We start from the raw sequence: 6,000 nt of genomic DNA, 5'->3' as shown, positions 1-6,000 counted from the left end.
CCTCTTCTTCCTCTCTCTTCCCCTCTCCCAGTGTGATGAACAAATCTACCAACTAGTACAGCAGTAGTCTACAGTTCTTTGTGTATTTAGCCTTACACTTTACAATCGGACACTACTGTCCAAAGTTACTATGTCAGATGTTTTTGTCCCCTACCTCTTTGAGGGCACATCACCTCTGAATGTGCCAACTCTATTCCTCCCCAAATGTATTAATAACCTCAGTCTAATCGTGAGAAAACAGCAGACAGTCCCAAGGTGAGGGACACATTCTACATAGGAACCGATCAGTACTCTTCAAAAATATCAATGTCAAGAAAGACAAGGAAAGATTAACAACTCCCACAGACTAAAGGAGACTAAGGATAGATAACAACTAAATGCAATGTGGCGTCTGGACTGGATACTGGAATAGAAAAACTGGTGTAATCCAAATAAAGTCTGCAGTATTCTTCTGGCAGTATTAACTTCTAAGTTTTGATATCATTGTGCTCTGGTTCCATAAGATGTTAGTATCAGGAAAACCTAGATGAAGGATCTATAGGCACTCTCCACCATTTCTTTAATTGAAAATTTTATTGAGATGACTGTAGATTCACATGCAGTCATGAAAAATAATGGAGATCTCTTGTACACTTCATCCAGTTTCTCCCAATGGTAATATTTTGCAAAATGATAGTACAATATCACAATCAGGATACTAATATTGATATAATCTACCCATCTCCATTTTACTTATATTCATTTGTGTGTCTGTGACATCTATTTTTTTGGAAGTCTAAAATCAATCCAAAATAAAAAAGATTTTTTAAAAAAGGTTGATGAATTGGCACAATTGAGATTCCCCATCCCCACTTCCTCTGAGAAAGTGTCCACCACCATACCTGCTTCACCCATCTCTTTACTCATAGCCCCTACAGGGATTTAAATATGTCAACCCTGGAGCATGTAATTTTTAGGGACCATTCCAACAATAATCCTGTGTAATAGCATTATTGCTATTTTGCAAATAAGAAAACTGAAGCTCGCAGAGGTTAATGCACACGCTCAAGTTCAACAGTACAAGGCAGGTCTGAATTTAAAGCCTTTTTATTTCATCTCTAACAGCTGAGGCTCAAGGGGAGTCAATCCAGGCTGAACCCACTGGCCTTGACAATTATACGCTTCTAGGTTAGATGAAGGAGTTGTATTTGCACAAAAGATCTCAGACAGTCTAGACATCTTTTATATTTTATTCCTGGAGGCCCTCCTTGGACCTTATTTTGTCAAAACTTCCAAATTGACCCCAGCCTTCCACATATGCTAGAGAAGGGAAAGGCTACCCACACTCCACTGTTCTGACCTGGAGAAGTCCAAGGACTCTATATTCCCTGGGACTGCAAAGAGTCAGACACGACTGAGCGACTTTCACTATCACTTTCCACATATGCTGTGGTCAGTGGCATATATTTTGAAAGACTGTACCGGGATACTGGATTAACATATCTCAAACTAAGCTCCGTGACCTGAATCACTTTTCAGAATCAATCAGTCAGTGGTTGATTCTGACTTCATTTGTTGCTGCCATCTTTGAAAACATGAGAAAAGTATTGCCTTGAAAATTACAGGCCAAAGCTTATCCATTCTACAGAGAACACTTGATATTCTGGAAAGAGAAGAGATTTTTAAGACTTCCCCAAATTCACACTTCCATGTAATTGCCTCCAAAACATGATATAAGGTATACCTGAGGGGAAAACCCCCAAAAACCCCTTAGATATCCTACTGGTCACATAAATCCAGGACAATGGTGCTTTATAGAGCTATTAAATATGTCATCTTTTATCTGACCTTTTCCTTCTCCTTGGATGAGTAATTTTTACTACGAATGAAAATGATGGACACAGACAGCTGTTCCTCCCCGCTGCAGAGCACACGGCATTCTGCCCACAGGAGGGCATCTCACAGGGCGGGCACAAGACCGCCTCATCCGGCCTCCACTCTCACCCCCGTGGGTCTGTGTCACTGAAACCAACTTTCCTGGCGGCACATCATTTTCTCTTCACCTCCATCACCCCCACTGGCAAGTGATTTTCCTAACAGATACCTCCAAGGGTGTCCCAGCAAAATTACAAATTAAAATCTGCTACAGATTTTCAGGTTTGCTTGCAAACAGCTGCAATCCTGACTAAAATTCATAAACGCCAGACACCACTCAGCTATCCCTACTTGTCATCCCCTTTCCAGCTGCCTCAACTCAGGTCACGTTGTCTCACGTCAGGAGTGTGGCTAAACGTCCCTGGGGCTTCTGTCTCTGACTAGGTTTGATGTCCCGATAGTTTTGATGCTGCTAGGAGGAACTTTCTAAACACAAAGGACACTGATAATAACTTGAACATTTGGGTCATAATAACTTCACTTACATTATTTTCACTTTTGATAATAACCAAGTCAGACAGGACTTATCTATTCCTATTTATCAAGGAAACTAAATTCAGAGAAATTAAGAAATTCACCAAGGGCAGAGGGTTAGCAAAGCCGGGGTGGGGGGTGGCGGCCAGAGCCGGTGCCCTCCCCATCACAGCCAGCAGACTCCCAGCCCTTCCTGTCATGCCCCAGACACTGCTCTCAGCTCCAGACACAAGTAACTCAACACCCTTCTTGCAGCATCCATATCTCAGAGATCACTACTGCCTCGTCCGAAATGATTTTCCTCAGCCCTTTTCTTTGCCTGGTTCACACTGACATTTAAATCAAGTGAGTTTTTTGTCATTACCAACACCCCTCCCTCCTCCTCACCCACACCACCCTCCCCCCCGACACACACACTCCTGACCCGACACAACTAATCACAGAACGGCCCGAGCAAACCTCTGGTACACCATCCATCAGTCTTCTAACCTGCTGTATCCTCAAGTGTGGGATGGGTATATTCATATTCATTCAATATTAAATAATATTGAATCACAAAGTGAGACAGCTATTCCCTCTCCAACGCTTTTTCAGTCTCTGACTACAAGGAGGAAGTTTCAACACAGAGACAGTTATCAGGCGGTGGTGAAGAGCATGGACTCTGGAGCCAGCCTGCCTGGGTTCAGTCCCTGCTGTGCCACCTAAGAGCCAGTTGACTTCTCTGTGCTTCTTCACCTGTACTATACAGATGAGAGTTCAAATGGGGTCGTTCCAAGGATTAAGACGGTTAATAACACATTACCTGCTCAGGGTAGGTGCTCAGGAGCAGATAATTATTATAGTTCTCCTTGCTTGCCTGCTAAGTCGCTTCAGTCATGTCTGACGCTTTGCGACCCTATGGACTATACCCACCAGGCTCCTCCGTCCATGGGATGCTCCAGGTAAGAACACTGGAGTGGGTTGCCATGCCCTCCTCCAGGGGACCTTTCCGACCCAGGGATCAAACCTGTGTCTCTTCTGTCTCCTGCACTGGCAGGCGGCTTCTTTACCACTAGCACTACTTGGGAAGCCTAAGAGTTCTCTTTCGCTCCTTTAACTACTGCTATTTGCTCTTGAATAGAGCAAGCCTCAGGCCCAGGGTCTTTAGTAGGCAACAGAATCTAAGCAGCTAGTGATATTGATGTTCCTTTTATAATAGGATACAGAGACATGGGCTTCCCAGGTGGCCCTAGTGGTAAAGAACCTGCCTGCCAGTCCAAGAGACATAAGAGGCATGGGTTCAATCCCTGGGTCTGGAAGATCCCCTGGAGAAGGGCATGGCAACCTATTCTAGTGTTCTTTCCTGGAGAATCCCATGGACAGAGGAGTCTAGCAGGCTACAGTCCATGGGGTCGCAAAGAGTTGGGCATGACTGAATCGACTGAGCATGCAAGCATGCGCACAGAAAGAGGCATGGGAGGCCCAGTGGCTCAGCAATAAAGAATCCGCCTGCCGTGGAGGAGATGCGGTTCAACCACCGGGTCGGGAAGCTCCCCTGAGAAGGAAATGGCAACCCACTCCAGTCTTCTTGACCGGGAAATCCCATGACCGAGGAGCCTGGTAGGCTACAGTCCATGGGATCGCAAGAGTCAAACACAACTTAGTAACTAAACAACAATAATAGATAAATAAACTTAACAACTGAGTCCACTTAAACATTAGGTAACTACCTTGATATGGCCAAAACAAACAAACAAACAAACGAACAGACAATAAAAGCAGCGTTGGAACAAAGTTAAACAAGTATATGCAAGTGTTCTCACATACACACAAAAAAGATAACTCTATGAGGTGATAGCTGTGTTAGTTAACTTGATTGTAGTAATAATGTCACAATTATACATTAATCAAATAATTACACTGTATACTCTAAATATGTAGGCTTCCCTGGTAGCTCAGTGGCAAAGAATCTGCTTGCCAAGCAGAAGATGCAGGTTCAATCCCCGGGTCAGGAAGATCTCCTGGAGGAGGGAATGGCTACCCACTCCAGTACTCTTGCCTGGGAAATCCCATGACCGAGGAGCCTGGTGGGCTACAGTCCATGGGGCTGCAAAGAGTCAGACACGACTCAGTGACTGCGTAACAACACTCCTCTGCTCTGCGGCTCAGCCACTCAGGCATGTCCGGCTCTTCGTGACCTCATGGGCTGTAGCCCACCAGGCTGCTCTATCCAAAGGATTTCCCATGCAAGAATACTGGAATGGGTAGCCATTCCCTACTCCATGGGATCTTCCCAACCAAGGGATGGAACCCAGGTCTCCCGCATTGCAGGTAGATTCTTTACCATCTGAGCCACCACTCAGCTCCAACATTCCTCTAGATAGATAAAATTTAATTTGTCAATTATAAGTCAATAAAGCTGAGGGAAACAAGCCATGGAAGTATACTGATGATTTCCTCACTTGTCTCCCTCACTAAACTGTGAGCTCCTCGGGGACAGAGACTGTCTTCATTGCTATAGCCCCAAGACCCCAATACACATTGCAAGGCCACAGTATAAATTTGCTGAATGAATGAGTTACAGAAACATAGATAGCCTGGTCCATGGTTCTCAAAGAATGATTCTTGAGTCAGTAGCCTGTTATCACCTGGGAACTTAGAAACACACATTTTCAGACACCACCCCAGATCTACTGAATCAGAAACTCTTGCCAGTGTGGGTCCTAGCAAACTGGTGTTACAGGAGATTCTTACAGTCTTACAGGCACTCTTAGGTCTGATCATCACTGATCTGTAGGACAAAGATAACAGAGCAGGGCTGGAAGACAGCCAAGACAGAATCCAGAGACCAAGAGCAGAGATGAGAGAAAGCTCGCACGACAGACAGCACTCTGGACAATCGGGACAGACCGCAGGCTGAGTGCTGCCAGGAAGAGCAAAGAGTCCATCATGGAAAAGATAGTTCCTCACAGATCTACCAAGTCTCAGGCCAGGTGACCGGGCAATCTGGGTTGGGCTTGGCTCTGCCTTTCACCAGCTGTGTGACCTTGAATGTGACCCGTTAGCTCTCAACCTGATTCTTCACTCACAAGTGCTTTGCTGAGAGGGCCCTGCCCTTCAGGAGTGTTTTTCTGTATTTAGTGTGAGACTCTTTCAGGTGATTCTTTCCTTCCTTCTCTAATGCCTAACACCTCTCCCCCCGACCCCTCACCCCAACCATTATTCTCCTACCTCACTGAGGAAATAGAAGCTCAATCACAAGAGAGCATCCACGGAGTTTCATCTCACATCCTACCACCTACCAATATCTACACCCGCACACTCAGCCTCCTGACTTACCAACCACGATTCTATCCAAACCGAATCCCTCCACTTGTGTGCTAGAAGCAACCCCTCTCACTTATTCAAAGGTACTGTTACAGCATGTCTCCTCTCTCTCACATCAATTTTTTTCTCCCCTTACTGGACTTTTCCAATCACCAGAAAAAAAGATATTTCACCCATCTTTGCTCCCCCGACAGCAAAACTGTCTGTGAGAGCTGTCTATGCCCGCTGTCTCCTGTCACTCTGCTCAGGCTGTCATGTCTACCATCCTTCTGGCACCGCTCTGGTCAAGGTCACTAATGGCCTCCG

This window comes from Cervus canadensis, chromosome 24 (genome assembly GCF_019320065.1).
Source record: "Cervus canadensis isolate Bull #8, Minnesota chromosome 24, ASM1932006v1, whole genome shotgun sequence".
Taxonomy (NCBI): domain Eukaryota; kingdom Metazoa; phylum Chordata; class Mammalia; order Artiodactyla; family Cervidae; genus Cervus; species Cervus canadensis.
Note: the sequence above shows the minus strand (reverse complement) of the source record.